Source organism: Erithacus rubecula (assembly GCF_903797595.1).
Source record: "Erithacus rubecula genome assembly, chromosome: 5".
Lineage (NCBI taxonomy): Eukaryota > Metazoa > Chordata > Aves > Passeriformes > Muscicapidae > Erithacus > Erithacus rubecula.
This window is the reverse complement of record NC_136687.1, coordinates 10,605,051-10,620,568: the sequence shown is the minus strand read 5'-3', so window position 1 is coordinate 10,620,568 and position 15,518 is coordinate 10,605,051. Positions and strand designations below refer to the sequence as shown.

The 15,518-nt window shown below is 40.1% G+C and overlaps 1 protein-coding gene across 2 annotated transcripts in view; it reads right to left on the bottom strand.

Moving 5' to 3' along the window:
* JAKMIP1 (janus kinase and microtubule interacting protein 1) overlaps window positions 1-15,061 on the bottom strand; it is a 140,685-nt gene extending 125,624 nt beyond the window's left edge. Inside the window, exons 1-2 of one of the 2 annotated variants that reach the window (XM_079306400.1) lie at window positions 14,901-15,053; window positions 14,067-14,254 (exon numbers count right to left, since the gene is read on the bottom strand). The gene's annotated coding sequence lies outside the window, so the exon portion shown is untranslated. Of the gene's footprint in view, window positions 1-14,066; window positions 14,255-14,900 lie in introns of both variants that reach the window. The other variant, XM_079306399.1, reaches the window with a different exon arrangement.
* Window positions 15,062-15,518: the final 457 nt, after the last annotated feature.

Genomic DNA, 15,518 nt, shown 5'->3' with positions numbered 1-15,518 from the left:
TCTACGTTTGCTGAAATACCTTTCAGGATTTTATCTTCAATCAAGAAAAGTGAGTAATTCTTTTTATAACTTGATTAAGATACAAGAGATTAATGAAAATGGTGATGTATATATTTAAAGTTTATTCCAGTCTGACTTGTTAATTAATATTTTCATTTTTAAAAACCCACCCCAAACTAAATCACACTCACACTGAACGCCATTAAAGATGGAATCTTATGTTTTGATTGTCTTATTTTTAGCACAGCAGTGAAAAGGTGAGCAAATCAGACTACTGCTGCCAGTCAACATAGATTTTATGGAAGCCACATATTAGATTAACTACAGAACTATATTTAACCTAAGAAGATAGGGTCCCATTTATGTAATCCTACTTCAGGAGCTTCTAATGAGTTACTGCAGCCTAACCCAGATATGCCTGCCAGCAAGTTCCCAACTCCTTCACGTCAACTCAATGATGAGAGTACAATTTCATTGTAAAAATTGCTGCATAGCACAAAGAGTACTCTTGCTAAACATAGAAATCATCAATATAATCAGAAACCTCAAAAGTAAACTTCTGCCTAATTTAGCCCGCATTTTTAACACGGGCTTGTTATTTGTATTATATTTGCTATCTAACTATAGTCAGTGTTATTAAAGAAGAGATTCCTAAGAGAGGCAAATATGTAGTCAATGGAATTAGGTAAGTAAAAACTTGTAAGTTCTTTGACACTAGAGCATTCACTAGATAGAGCAGATGCCTGCATTTACAAGCCAATGAACACATGCAGAAATTACTGAAAGATGCTTTAGGACTCAAATTATACGTTAAGTGAGTTATTATCACAGTGGCCTCTTTCCACCTAGAAAATGCACTGACAAGGATGCTCACCCATCTTAGAAATGTCTTCATCTTTCAGAGAGCATCCTCTGAGAGTCAGGCTTCCCCAGCTGAGGGCCCTGCATCCCACCAGCTGCCAACAGGCACATATGGCACGTGGGGATCAGGGCGCCGGGGCGAGCGCCGCTCACGCGGCAACATCTGCCGCTGATCAAAAGTGGCACTAATGAAATGCTAAAAGCAGTTTAGTTCACTCCTGCATGCTGAAAGACAGCTGTAGTGACAAAAGGTGTATGGGAAGGGCACCACATTAAGATTATAGATGGGAAAAGGAGCAGGGGAAAGGATGAAGCTGTTCAGAGCACGCTTTCTGACCCAAGTCATCTCCAAACACCCTGCCAAATACACTCATGCTACTGCTTGAAATTAAGCACAGCATGAAATGCAAAACTATGATGTAAGAAACAAGGACATGAATAACACTACTAAAACCAGAAGAAATAGTTAAGAATTCATCATTGCAATTTGTCATTGCATCACAAAACTTCAGTTCCTGTTGTTTACAGATTTGGCTGGGTTCAAAGGGTTCTTCACTTGAAGTTCATCTCCACAAATGATCCCAGCACAAAAATTGGGAATACATATAATTTATACATAATTATATGTATAAAACCAGTTCAAATTTCAGTGTCACTAGCTGCTTTCTCTACACTATGCTGATACTGCATATAGAGGAGAAGCACAAAAAATGTAGTTCAAAGAGATGTCATTTCTGAACATCATATTTCCTCTGGGGCACTAGGATGCCTTTCTCTATTACTTTATCAGGTCCACAGATTTCAAGATTCGGAGCACAGCATCTATACCAGGCATGGAAACACGGCATTCCCAAAACTAAATAAGGCCAATAGACCATAAACATAGTATCTTGGCTTCAAATGCTAATTATTTCCCTGCAAAGCTGAAGCTGAAGTACAGTGGGAAGTGTTTTTACTAATTTAGCTCTTCACAAAGGAAACAAAGAAGTGCCTCAGATAAACAGCATACATTTATTTTACTTAACTATTTTCTTAAAAACTTGATGACATGAAAACAACAAATAATGGCCTCCAATCCAGCAGAAATTTTGTCGCTGGCTTTGTCTGTTCACATGAAATACATTAATTTTAATGCAGCTCTCTCTGGGAGAGAGGGAGACTGTGAAGCCTCCTCCAGTGACCCGGTCATTCAGAGAAAAGGGGCCAGGAACTGAACCATCTCAAAAGCAGCTACATCTTTGTGTACATCATATTCTGCACAATGAGGCAACAGATAGAGAAGTAAAAGTCTAAAAGTGAATTTTCTATAAACGTGGCTTCAATAAACAGAAAGATTGATTTTTAGCTTTCTTCTCAAGATCAAGAAAGCTAATCTGTATGTCCAAGAAGAAAACAATACCATCAGTAGAAAATCTGGCATTAAACAATGACTAAGCATGCTGACTGAGCCCCAAGCTCTGAATAAAGTATTTATAACGTATTCAAAATTTAGAAGGGTAGTTGCAATCACCCAAAGAGAAAAAGAAAAGGTATTAGTGAGCCAGCAGTAAGCTAACTAAAAGCAAAAATCAGAAATTAGAAAGTAAGTAGCTTGCTATTTAAAGAAAGAAGAAAAGGTCACTTTTCTTAACATAAGGGCAATTCACAAAAAATAATTTAACAAAAACAACTGTAAATACTCTGGAAATTTTAAGTCATCCAACATGACATGATCTTGAAGTAAAAACCTGATGCTGAATTCAGAAAGATAAATTCCATGCTTAGCACCAGTAAAATTTGCCATAAAATATATTTCTTCAGCATTATAAAGGTAAATTTGAATCTGATGACTAACATTTATTATTAGAAATGCATAAGATAAATACATATTATGAATATTCATGGAAGTGCATTACACAAATGCAAGATGATGTGTGCAGACTGAAATATATATTTTATCCTACAAAGAAAGATAATCTCAATGGAAGAAGAGAAGCAATTATGCAAAAAGGAAATGCAGAATGAAACACATACCAGAAAGGGCTGAAATTCAAGTTACACAGGAGGCTTAGGTACTTCATGAATAAAGAAGGAAGAAAATCTCAATAAGTGAGAAATCATGCTATGAGGAAAAAAGAGGAAGCGTATCAACTGGGTATACAATAATATGCAAATTATTTTACAATGACATAAAACAAGAGCACAGAAATTCTACTTATCAAAAATAGAATTACTTTTAGCCAGGTTAGAGAATGCAAAGCTGAGCTCCAACTTACAGATCAACACTACGAAAGTGGCCTCTTCCTACTGGCTCAGTATCTTGTCCAGAAGGATGACAAAGGAATTTATTCCTTTCCTGCTATGTGGATAGGCAGAACAATTACTAAACAACCATCAGTTTTGAGTACACTGCTTTCTGCCTTATCAGGAACAGGATGAGAGTTTTGTCTCCTTGACATACTTCCATGGCCAGGAGTCCAAACACAGATGCAGGAAATCACATTCCCTTGGCAGTAAGAGATGAAATAAATCTCTGCACAGAGACTATTATTCCCCACACATACAGACAGGAACAGAAGCAAATTCTGATCCAACCAATAGATTGTCTCTGCTAACTGCAGTGATGTAGACATCAATTCTGAACTGTATTGCTCAGCATCACTACAGGTATACACAAGGCAAAAATCACTCAAATATAAAAGTCTGGCCACATACTGCAGGTTAAGGCTGCTGTAAAACCCAATGTTGCTAAAAATGCTTTCCTTTTTTCCTTGTAGTAGAAAAAATTGATTGTTTACATTATTTTCAACACAAACACCACAGAAGCCTACTCCAACATTATGAAACCAAAGAAAGAAACACAAAATTTAATGGAACTGCCTAAGTAATGAAGCTTTGATATTTTATTGATTTGCTTTAAACTATGAATTGCCAAAACCAAAACACTGTTTTAACCTGACAGTTCCATTGAGACCAATATTACATACCACACTGTAAGTTTATTCTAAGCTGTTTATTAGCAAAACCACTACTAACAGCATGCAGAAATGATATTGCAGACACAGAGCTGCCTTTGAACCTCGGCTTGCCATGGTTATAGGATAAAGCTTCTTTTCCACATCTGCAAAGGTACCACCCAGTTTAGTTTGAAGCAGAACCAAGGGTTGGCAGTGTTCAGTGTCACTCCATAGCCCTACAAGCCAGGATCTCCTGCAACCCATTTCCAACATTTCTCTTGGACTCAGATGTTTTTTAGTTTATATTTATTTAAACAGCACAATGTCTTGCTCACCTAAGTCAAACAACCCTAGATACCACAATGCAGAATATTGGCTAACCAGAGAATCACAGAACATACTGCTCCAATGGGATCTATATGTTTCATCCAGCACAGAAGATGTGCTGGGACATACTTGAAAATACCTGAAAAAATAAGTACTCCTTAACCAATGGGATGAAGCCTCTGTAAAGGCATATTAAGTTGGAGTGCATTTGCTCTTGTTTAACTGGCTGTAAGTTAAAAGTACAGAAGTGGTCAAAGAAAGAAGACCAGGAAGAAACCAGGGGATCTGCAATCAGAATGGGGAGTGCATGTGCAGGATCAGGTTCCAAAGGGAATAGTTTTTGTGGAACACACTGAAAATATTTACCTGAAAAAAAAATAGGGAAAAAAATCCAGAACTACTTGACAGTTTTCCATAGAGGAGAAATTATAATAGTCACAGAAGCCTTGCTCAGGAATTTTAACATGTGTTTCAAGCCATCTCTCTGCTCTTGATGTTATGTTTGACCAGTCGTATGCGTTACCCCAGAAGTGTCACAAGATAGAGCTCCAGTGTACCACAGGTCTCTAAGTTGATATCCAGCTAAACTACATGTGGAAGACAGGCCTGCAACTTACTACAACAGATTAACAACACAATCAGATTGACTCTGACCTCTCCCAAATTTATGTTAAGATGAAATGTTTTTCATCTCTGTAACATTGGCTTGTTAAAGACAAAGAGTGAGGTGTTTTTTCCTCTGGAGTTCCATATGTGCTTTTTGCACAGCAAGTTATAAAGGGGACAGCAATGGCCATGATCCTGCACCAATGGTGACTGCATGCAGCACCTTCAGCCACCTAAATGCGTGTGACATGCAGCATTTCCACCCAACACCTTGGAACCAAGCTCAGTTTTGAAAGCCCCAGCAAAAACTAGCAAAGTTCTCAAAACATTAAGAAAGACAGTCTGATATGTTACTTAGAGAAAGGTAAATCCTATTGGCCAAAAAAAGTAAGACCTTGGCGCCCAATGCACAACACTTGAGGATTTCCACATTGATGTAGGTCTGCTGAGAGCTAACAAAGCACAAGCATTATTTTCCCTCCATTATGTGTTCCATGCAACATGGAAGCTGTAGAGATACACAATACTGACAGAGTCAATCAGAAAGATCAGTCTCAGAATTGACTCTTGATTTTTTCAGTAGGCAGGAGCACTCACCACCTGCACAACTCTCTGCAGCCTTGCACCAAACACTGATTCCAAATACAGGCTAAGACCTGTAGTGAACAGATAAACCAGTACTCTCAGGGCAACAGTCACAGCCTCCTTTATTGCCTTGGCCATCTCACTGGTAACAGTGAAGGAAACACTGCATGTACATACTGTGAGAGCTCTCCTGCTTCAAAGGCACAGCCATTTCTTGTCATCCAAAACCTACTAGGGACTGGGATTCAATAAGAATACACCCCCTATCCTGTACCTAAAGTGTCAGTCTTTCAAGATTCTACAGCAATTATCAACACAGGCAAAACCACATTGCCAGGAATTGTGGTCTGCCAGGTTAGCACACAGAAAATCTCCTTCATGACCAATCAAAACTTCAAAACAAACACAGAAATACTGCTTGTGGATCTTCAGTGCCTTCTACATGTTGTCTCCACCTTCTAGAAAACTTCATCCACATCTCAGATCTGCCACCAACTAGAACAGACTCAGAGAGCACACACAGTGCTACTGAAAAATGCAAAGAAATAAGTCCTAGAGAAGTTCACATGAAAGGGTTTGGCACATGAATTGAAAACAAAACTAAGGACAACCAATGAAGTCCTAACAACAGATGTATGGATGATACAAAGCTTTGTTACATGGATGTTCACAGGTAGGTTTAATGAGTCTCAGACCTACAATACAACCTGATTATATTTATTGGCATTATAATTCATAAGTGTTAGTTCAGTGTTAGTTAAGTGTTAGTTAAGCATGTTAGTTTTATACTAATATAAAGAGTCAATACTTCAGAACAAGGTCTGTGCACTTCTTCAGTCACTAAAGTTTTCTTCTATGGTTTCAAAGTCACATTTGTCTATTAAAATCCTTAGAATACATACAAGCACCAACTTACAGTCCCACTTTTCAGGGCAGGTTTCATCATTCAGAAACACCTGCAGCATAGGCCATGCTAAAAGCTGGGGAAAAAATTCCAAACTTTAGACTTTACCGCAGATTATTTTCTGCTGATTAAAGAATGATATATATGTAATCAAAGCCCCAGAACTGTAGCAGCTCTTTCCGTGCACAGAGGTCAGGGCCACAACTGCTAGACTGGTTGTTATTTACATCCAGGTGCAAAATCAGAACATGTGCAATAAAGGTGATGAATGTATGGATGATGGATCCATGTTATACAGGCTGTGGCTGAGATCAGAATCAAATGAGTCAGTATCAAGAGAGTCCTTATTTCTCTACTTAAAAATCTACAACCTGTGCAAGGGAGAAGCCATGATAACATTTCTATCACCCACAATGTGGGGTGCATTTCAAGTAATGTTAAACAGGAAAAAGAAATTCAAAACCCCCCAAAATAAGCTTCATATTTCACAGCTTCATTGTTAAAGAATGTATCTCAGACTTAATGATTCCTTCCACATTAAAAAATTATATCAGAAAACAGAATGACATGACTTAATCTGTGCAGAACATGCACTCCTCCATCATGACAAAGCACAACAAAATAAGAACATGTAACATTTTGACATCAACAAAGCTGCCTACATAGACGCCCACTCTATCTTATTTTCTCTGCAGCATATTCTTTTAACTCGCTCATTTCTTTCTGCATCTTTCTCACCATTCTTGACTTATCTACTTCCCATACAGCTTCTTCAGACTTGCTTTCACAGGAAGACTGACCATGGAAATAGTTACTCCCTTACAGACAGTTCTGAATACAGCACCCATTTTAATTTTTCCTTCTCCCACTATGTTTATATACCAATACAAATAATTTCCTTGAGAAACAGAGATGTTATTCCAGAGTATCTGAAATAACTAGGGCAGGAGAATTACTCTGCAGATTTAAGCTTCATGCTGTGATAGATTCACACATTTGGTCCCACCTCCCTGTAAGGACATGGCAATTACTGCATTCCAGAGCAGGACCATGGATTTTTTCCAGCTCTCTCACATGCAAGTTACAGCTGATTCTGGCAGCTGAAGCAGCAATGCATTTTTGCATCAGATGTGCAAAGGCTGGGTATACTGGGGGGGTTCTGCAGATCAGAATTATCATTCTTGACAGTCACAGTATTTACAGCTCTGCTTTACTGATTTTATACTTACAGATCAAATTTGAAGAAATGCACTGTATTTATCACCTCAAGTGATAAGGGAACACATCCCTCTAAAGGTTTTAGATCCTTCTCTGCTTTGTGTGAGGAAGCAGCAAATAACTGGAATCCTGTGTTATTTTTGTGCTATTTGAAGGATTAGCCTCCTCTCAGTTCCTGGGCAATACATATATTAAGTATACTAAGTGCTGTGATTAAAACTTAAACACTGTTTAAATCAGACACCTCTAACACATCCCCTTTTAAAGCATAATTTTTCATTATTATGCAATTATGTTAAAGTGCTAATATGCAGGAATCTTCTGTTTTACCCTGTTCATCACATAGGCTGTCTATCACAAACAGATTTATCTGTATATTAATTCTTAAAGTATTTTCTGAGTACACTCAAAATTCTAAGCATTTTAATTTTTACTGCTAAAAACCACAGGTTTTTTACCCAATAGCTAGATTCCTAAGAGCTCACTAAATAGACTGATTAAATCTAGCTCAGATATACCTAGATACACCATGGCTATGGTCATGGTTCCTTTTTTGATGAAGAAGTAGGCATCTATTTTTTAGACTACACATCATCTAGGAAAGGCTAACGAAAAAAAGATGGGAGAAAAAAAGAAGTACAAAAAATCCTACAAATATTTCAGGCTTTCTTACACAGTGGACAGTAGCAAAAAAAAAGATAAATCTGTAAGCAATAATATATACACAAAATATTTGCTATTGACATAAAGGGAGGGTTGGCCCAGTTAGCTGAATGCAGGAAAGCTTTGTACTTTTGCTGCAAGAGGTATTAATAGCCCCAACCTCCTGGCTGGTCAAATACAGAATCTAAAAATTTCTGAGGAATTTTGATTTCTGAGCATATGATGGCAATCTATTTTAAAAAATACAAACAAAGCCAGACAAAACCCAAAATAAACAAACAAATAAACAAACAAAAACACCCACCACCAAACCAAACTAGAAAACAATAATACAGGGATATAAGGAGTTTAAAGGGATATAATGAGTTGTCAGGAACAAAACTGTGATTAATTTTTCAAGGTGACTCATTGCAAAGAATACAAGTTCATGCCATTCACCAGTGAAACTTGACCAAAAATACAAAAAAGGCTCATCTAACCTCTGCAATCGAGCATATATGTCTTAAGAGTTCTGGAGCAGGAGATTTATCTTCAAGACTTCAACCATTTCACACATGTAATTTCAAACTGTCCAACAAATGCAAAAATTAGTCATAGGGGACTCAGAGACAGCAGAAGCCTTTAAGGCTCATTTCCTTAGGAAGCCAGGCTACAGCAAATGTAATTAAAGTTCTTAGTAAGAGTTTGCCATTTTACTAAAAAATTCAGAATTACCAGAACAGACAGTAAGTGTTGGGACACAGCATCCCATCCTCCCATCCAACGTAGTAGAGGTCAAAGCCTCATGCAAAAGCTAATAGGATCATTATCTTCAGAAGGATTATGCTGCACAGAAAAGCTGAAGTCTGCCTTTGTGAGAATTAAGTCCATCATCCTTACTAGTTTGCTGAATTATTTTCTTTTGCCATAGTGCAGATAAATTATTACTTGGTCTTCCTTAAAATGAGTGCATCTCAAAGAACATCTATATAAGAAGGTGGGATAAAATGTATTTGAAGGTATTTTGTTTGTTTGTTTGATTGTTTGTTTGTTTAAGAACTAGGTAGTCCAGAAAATGATTCAGAGGAAAAAGTAATTAATTATTTTATAAGAAATAAAAGTCTGCCACACTAAATTAGCAGACTATAATTATAATATAGTCTATACCTAACAAGCTTAGCAATGGATGATTGAGCCATGATCTGTTCTACAGGAAATGGCAAAATGTAACTCAAGTAGATCAACATAATGTAAAAACATTATAAAAGTGCTTCTTTACACCTTAATATGGAAAAAAAAGGTCTGTTCTTGGAGTTTCATTCCTCATTTCTAGGCTATCTAAATAAGGAGCACCTCCTAACACACTCTCTTCATTCTGATTGGGACAACAGAGTGTTTACATCCAAAAAGTGCATGAAGTACTACAAGAAGGACTTACTCCAAAATCAGAGAAGTATTTGCATCTTAGGGACTCAAACAGAATGAGAATCACTGTCTCACAAAGTAAAACCTTCACCCTAGAAACATGACCTGATTAGACTCAGGGTAGACATGCATCACATCACCACAAGTATTTATAAACGTGGATAATAAGCTTGTTCAGAGAATTAGCAGTTCACAAGAAAACAAGGCTTGTACCTTTGGGTCGTAGTTCAAATGCAAGCTAGTGAGAAGAAATGCAAAATACTGGACACTTTTTTTCACAAGCAGCATCATTACAGAGCAGTAAATAAAAAAGCTACCAGATGCTGGATATCTACACTCTAGATAGAAAGCAGAAAAATAAAATCAAATCTCAGCCTCGTAATCACTGACATTTTGGAAAATCTTAGCAAAATATTCTACTTTAGTTAGATAAGATGTTCCTTGTTCTGACTGTTGAAGAGGAATAAGATAATTTTGGAACAATCCACGAAGGATTGTTCTACAATGGTTCACTCTTACTCTCATCATATAAACAACAGTAATACTAACAATAATACCTCAGTTTCAATTACACCAACATACCACTTGGCTCACCTCATCTTAAAATAAATAGAAAATGTTAGAATTAAATTTTAGTGCGTTACACTCACAGGGGAAAATAAAAAAATCACCTCCTCACCTGCACAGACAACAAAGTCAAAGCAACCAGCTATGCAGACAGTGCCCATAATGAAGGCTGACAACTATGTTGACCGTAGCCAAAAGGACATCATTTATTAAGGTTACACCCAGGAAGCCAAGCATTTCATCTGCAGCACATGCTGGGCATCAGTGCTAAATCAAAAGTGAAACTGCAAAATGCAGCTCTGTGACTGCACTGACACTTCCTTCCTGGATGGAAAGGTAACAGCTACCACAAGGGCAACTCAAAGCTTTCAATAATGTCTTGTCAATTGCAATTTCAATTTAAATAGCATTGGCAAATATGAAAATACTCTCTGAAACAGCTCTCATTTCCCTTAATGCCAAGGTAGGGTGCTAGAAAATGGGAATACAGTGTTAAGATGGGCTACAAATGAGAAGAAAACTGATCAGAAACTTCAAAGAGTTAGGAGAGACATCTTGATTCTCCTACAGTTGTGGCTACATTCAGCATTTAGCAGGGAACAAGTAAGCAACACATGAACAAACACATCTAATATAAATAGTTTCTCTCTTAATTTTGCATTCTGATTACAGAATGCCAGCTTGCAGATTAAATATATGAGTCTTTACAAACATCCGCAAGAAACAAATTAACTAATATTTACATCAAAGTCCTCTTATTATCAGAACAAAAAAAAGATGTCCTTCAGCCACTTTCCATTAAAAACAAAGTAAAATCAAAGCAAAGCAACCAATGTTGACTGTTTGAGGATGACATGACTACTATAAAAAAGTATATTCATTACTTCTAAACATTTCACCATTTAAGTGATTTTTGCTTCACTTTCAGACTTTCCCCTCCAGAAGCTGGTTTCAGTTTATAGGGTTATTCAGCATGTTAACAGAACAGCACCAAAACAACTGCATGTGTGCATGTGTTTACATTTTTATAAAATGTGCATTAGGCAACCCTCTCTTAAAACTGAGGATGTAAAGATAAATTAGAAATTACCACTCTATATCTTTCTCTTCATTGGCACATGATTTCCCATTGTGAACAAGATACCAGAGTGACTACAAGTTTCTGTGAACTAACAAAATAAAATAAGATTCCCACTGTATTCCTCACTACATCAAGCACCTTATCCATTCCAGTCTAACTTAAGAGCTCAAGGTAGGAGCTTCCCAAATACATCTGGCTCTTAATGTGCATTTATGCATGTGTTTGAGAGCCTACATGGAAAAGAAAGAATTCATCAAATCCAAAGGTAGCTGTGGAAATAAATGCCAGATCTATGAGCTTGGATTGTGTTGAGAGGAAAAGGGAAAGACCTTACCTACCACAGCACACAGCAGAAGCTTCTCTGCAGCTGCCAGTCTTATTAGACAAACAAAGAGATGAAATATTGCAAGAAAGAAAGTAACCAATCAAGTTTTAGTGATTTCTAAGAAAGGCCTACAAAAGCATTCCTTCTGCCAAAGACAAAGTTCTATGATTTACAATAATGTGCAAAAGATGGAAGTATCATGGAAAAAAGAATGAATGAAAAATTAGTTTAAACTACTACTGTGGTTCCATTTTGCCCCACTGACAATGAATCTGTATCACTTTTATTGAATTACTATAGACTTTTCCCTATTACTGAGGTTATGGCTGATAAAAGTTTGCTATTTTAAAAAATCTTAGCAAAAATTAAACAGAAGTAACAAAATTTGCATAGAGGAGTAAAACTTCCCAAGATAGAAAAAACTTCACTTTTTTTGATCATTAACTCAAAACATTATATTGTAACATGTGAAGAAAATGATGACCATGAAACTGATTTTCCTTACTAATGCTGAGTAACATTGCAACAAGTACCCTAAATCAACAACTGTTCTAAATCTGGAACTTTTTTTTTAAATGAGAAATGAAAGAGATGGAATGTGTTTGTTCATATCAGTACATAAAGCTGCAATTAAGGCTGAACATTGCACCTTCAAAATGAAGCAGAACAGTTAATGAAAGCTGAGAGAAAAAAAAATCAGGATTACAGGCAAGGACACGAGGAAGGGTTTGATGTTTGCTTCATGGCAGAGCAACTTTGGTTCAGAATAAATAAATGGAGATGCAATATTCAGTGGTACCTGTCCAAATATTCTCTTAGAGGCAGCATGCAACCAACCTTGTTTTTATAGAAACAGGCAATCCAATCTCACATTCTTCAGTATTTTCTGCTTCCTGACACATATTTATGCCAGCTTCATCTGGCCTTTCACTATCCAGAAACACAACCCAGGCCCATTTCTTGCTTCATATACTTGCTACTCCTACATTTCCCATCTTCTATTACAATCTAACCAAAATGTTCTACAAGAAAAAAATCTGTACGTGAAAGTAACTATAAACATTTGCATACCAACAATATTACTTAAAGGTAGAAACTGACAGCAGAGCTGGGATGAACTGCAATGAAGGTGGTGCTGTGCACATAAATGCACTAACTGTGGAAAACAAAATGTGAGCTTGAAAGAGATGGACCTCTAAGAGAAGAACATTAAGGAACCTCTGGTCCATCAGTGTGTCCCAGGATTAACATTTTAACAGAGCACATCTCTTTCAATTCAAGCCTCATTTATACCTCAGATTCAACACATGGGATCTTCTGAGGATATTTCCAACTCTTGCATTCCCATAATGACAATCTGAGACACTGAAGGAGAGTGGAGAGTGAGCATTGCTCACAGCATTTCAAAAAGCAAATGGAAACAAAAAGCCCTTATGTACGTGCAGGAGAATTTAAAATGTGTTAGGTAAACCAATGGGCCCTTACAGTACTTGTGTCTCAGCCTGAAACAAGCCCCAGTGCCTCAGGGAAGGAGCCCTAGGGGTGTCATCCTTGAACTTGTGGAGCACATCTCCAAACAGTGGCCTCTTCACCCATAAGAATAATCACCTATTCCAGAGATCCAAGATTCTTGACCCTTGTGTTTCACCTCCAAAATATCTATTCAAAGATTAAATTCGTACTAACAACCTAACTGGGTGTACCCACACAGAAACAAAAAACTCAAACCTCAAAAGACCCCACACTACCTCTGGTGCAAGAAACAAAGTCATCCCAATGCTCCAAGAAGTACAAACAGAGAAGAAACTGACAACAAATGTTCTAAGCTGTACAGAATATCCCAGCTTTTGTACCATAGTAACTAATGTTAGCATTATTAACAGCAAGGCATGTCTTTTTTCAATGCAGACCAAAAATACCACCTCAAAAGATAATCAAGAAAGAATTTTAAAGTCTTTAGAAAAACCTTCCTGTCTAAATGCACCATGAATTAGTGTGTCTTACAATCACAAACCATTTATTTTCAGCAGGTTTTAGAAAGTTAACACATAGATATTCATCCCTTGCCATAAAAAACCTGAAACAGAAGCTGGCATCTCACAGAGATGAAACACAGCAGACTCTAATAAACATTACAGAACCCAACTCCTGCATAAGTATATAGGCACATCAAGCCTACTGTCAGTGAGACCAGTCGTGTAAGAGCCATTACTGTGTATACATCATGGATTCTAAGCAAAGGGAAGGGATCTCATGGAGCAAAAGGAATCTCTAAATGAAGTGGGTCTCAATTCCTTCCCTCTTACAAAATTTTCTAGATTTCGTTTCTTTCTTCTAATAATTCTATTATTTTAAAATAAATAAATGCAGTCAGTTATAATTAGCATAATTTTCATCATTGTTTCATTAGGCAGTGTGGTACATGGAAGTCATCGGTCAGGCTAGAAAATATATAAATACCTAACAAAAACAATTCTTGTTTGTTAGTTAAGCCTGTGTTCATCCTCCTCTAATTTAAAGATCCTGCAAGTCTGCAGTGACTTGCAGGCCTAGTCACTGCTTTAAGGGCAGATGGAAATAACTTTTCACCCATTCACTAGAATAAGCCAGTCTTGATGGGGAACCAAGACAGAAAAATTACAGTGCGTGCAGATACTCCTCTGATCCAGCCCCCTGCAGTGATCTATTCTGTAGTGTTGCCATAGAAAATGGAAAGGAAGCCTCCAATTAGGGACGAGGTCACATTTAAGCAGAGGTATTATGTAAATATCAGCACCCTGCAAAAAAAGAACCCTAGAGGCCTCATCCTGCCAGCCCTCCAAGGACAGGCCTCGGGTTTGCTCCTAGCACAGCCCTGCCAGCGGGACCCGGCCCGCAGGAGCAGCGCCAGCCGCGGAGGCTGTCCCGGGTCCCCGCCCGCAGGTACAGCCGGGAGGGTGCGGGGGCGCAGCCCTGCGGGGCCGGGATGCTCCGGACCGTCATCCCGCGGGTACGGCCGGGGATGGGGAGCCCGGGGAGCCCCCGGAGCTTCCCGGCCCTCCGCGGCCGCGCCCCGGCCCGCTGATGGCTGCGGGAGGGCGGGGGCCGGCGGGCACCGGCCGAGCGGGGCCCCTCTGCGGCGGGAGCCGCTCGCCCGCCTGGGGACAGGCAGCCCCTGCCCCGCCAAGGACCGGCCGCCCTTCCCGAGGCTTCCTCGCCCGTCGGGTCACCGGCACGGACGGACGAGCTGACAGCGGCACAGCCTCGCCCCGCCCCGGGATACACTTTTTCCCCGAGGCATCTCGCACGCCCAAAGTCTCCGAGCGCGGCAGCATCCTCCCTCTACCGCTCCATCCCTCCATCCCTCCGTCCTCCCTCCTCTGCCAGCCCGTGCCCGCACCGCCCCCGCATCACCCACTCGTGCCTCCCGCCGCCGCCACTCACCCACTCCGCGGCCGGCGACGGCGGCAGGGCCCGGCCAAGCCCTTGCCCGCTCCTTCCCCCGGTGATCCGCTGCCGCGATGCGGACAGAGCGGTGGCGAAGCACCGCCCGGCAGCCGCACCTCGCTGCCGGCGCCGGGTCCCTCCCCAGCTGTCACCGGCGGCCCGCCCTCGGGGGCGGCGGCGGCCGGGCCCTCCCGCGGCCCCGCCCCGCGCTTGCCACCGTTCGGGGTGCGCGGCGGGGCTGGCTCCGCGAGGGTCTGCCGGGGTTCAGTGAGGGCTGCGCGACGGCTCCGCGAGGGCTCCGCGGGGCTGCCCCGGCGGAGCTGCCCCGGGAGAGACGCCCTCGGTGGAGCTGCTCCCGGGAGAGATGCCCTCGGTAGAGCTGCCCTTGGCCGTGCTACCCCCGGGGGAGCCGCCCCGCACGGGGCCGGGCGCTGTCCCCGACATGGGGACCCGGTCCCCTCGCTCGGTCCCCTCTTCAGGAGGTGCGGGCACGTCCGGCACAGAGTGCCGAAAAGGATGGACACATTTAAATTTTTATGTCACACAAGAATTAGACACGGAGTAGTCAGGTCAATTCAGCTGCCGGACTGCTGTAAATCCTGATGCAATTTAAAA